Source organism: Asparagus officinalis, chromosome 6 (genome assembly GCF_001876935.1).
Source record: "Asparagus officinalis chromosome 6, Aspof.V1, whole genome shotgun sequence".
Lineage (NCBI taxonomy): Eukaryota > Viridiplantae > Streptophyta > Magnoliopsida > Asparagales > Asparagaceae > Asparagus > Asparagus officinalis.
Genome location: NC_033799.1, coordinates 59,926,300 through 59,927,825, shown reverse-complemented (window position 1 = coordinate 59,927,825; position 1,526 = coordinate 59,926,300). Strand labels below are relative to the sequence as shown.

General features: G+C 34.9%; 1 long non-coding RNA gene across 1 annotated transcript; it reads left to right on the top strand.

Moving 5' to 3' along the window:
* Positions 293-860, top strand: LOC109845373. Its single transcript, XR_002248324.1, has 2 exons — positions 293-439; positions 616-860. It is a non-coding gene; the product is annotated as an uncharacterized LOC109845373 (long non-coding RNA).

Genomic DNA, 1,526 nt, shown 5'->3' with positions numbered 1-1,526 from the left:
TGAATCTTCTAAAGAGAATGCTGTAAACGGTGATGATATTGCCGAGAAAGAAGGAAAAACAGCTTCACTTTTTATGGCGTCACTATAATCATGTAAAGAAGCTTTGGCAAATGGTGACCATCTACAGTTGCAGAACTCGAGGCCTTTCTTCACTCAATTGAAGATGAGAAAAACTCTCTTGGGAACAACATCTACAGTTGCAGAACTCGAGGCCTTTCTTCACTCAATTGAAGATGAGAAAAACTCTCTTGGGAACAAAGTTGCTGTTATTTCTGATGAGCTATCCTCTTCACTCAATTGAAGATGAGAAAAACTCTCTTGGGAACAAAGTTGCTGTTATTTCTGATGAGCTATCCACTGAAAGGGATCGCGTCCTTAGAATTAGCGCAGACTTTGATACTTTCAGGAAGAGGACTAAGAGAGACCGCCTCTCAAAGAGGTAAACTTAAAAAAAACTTTTGGGTATAGTTATTGAGTTTTTGCATTTGTGTCGGTAATACTTCTGTTGGTGTATATATAGGGATAGGAGCTAGTTTGGTGAATGTATTATTTGAATTTCAGGAAGAGGACTGAGCGGTTTCTAATTGATTTCTTTTTGGGGAGTATCTTGAGCAGGATTGTGCTTGTTCTGTTTATACATATTTGCGCAAAGCTTCCAATCAGTCAGCAAATTTGCTTCTCGATCAGATTTGGAGGAGAGGGAACTCGATATCTGGCGCTTAAGATGCAATGTAACATGTCAGTCATGTTCAATCAACCTTGTATCATTTGTTGACTGCAGATGCATTAATTTATGTAAAAGTTTGTAAAAAATTTATGTATCTCTCTACTATTTTGATGAATGTATTATTTGAATATAATTGAATTTGATATTGGAATATAACTAGATTGTGTTGAATATGAATATAATTTTTTGTTGTTCAATATTGTGTACATGTACTCAAAGTAAATCCTGCAAAAAAAAAACTACTGTAGCATAGCATTCTAGACGGAAATTCCGTCTAGGATGTTTAAATTCCGTTTAGGATGCTTTTTTCTTTTTAAAAAAAATAAAAAATAAAAACATTAATTTCCGTCTAGGATGAGTATCCTAGACGGAAATTTTTGTCTAGAATACTCATCCTAGACGGAATTTTTTTTCGTTTGGGGTGTAGTATTCTAGACGGAAATTTCGTCTAAAATAATCATTCTAGGATGTATTCTAGACGGTTTTGAATTCCGTCTAGAATATTCTGTCTAGGATATATTCTAGACGAAATTTCTGTCTAGGATACTACATCCTAGACGAAAACTTTCTAGACGCGTATTCTAGACGAGATTCCGTTTAGGATACTCATCCTAGACGGAATTCTGTGTATCCTAAACGGAATTTTCCGTCTAGGATGCCTTATTTTTTAGTAGTGAACAAACACTTGAACAAACTCAGTTTCACTTGAACAACCAAGTAACCAGCACCAAATAACTCTATAAGTAAGAACAAATAATAAATATATACAATAGCTAAACTGGGAATCTTCCTTCCTTTT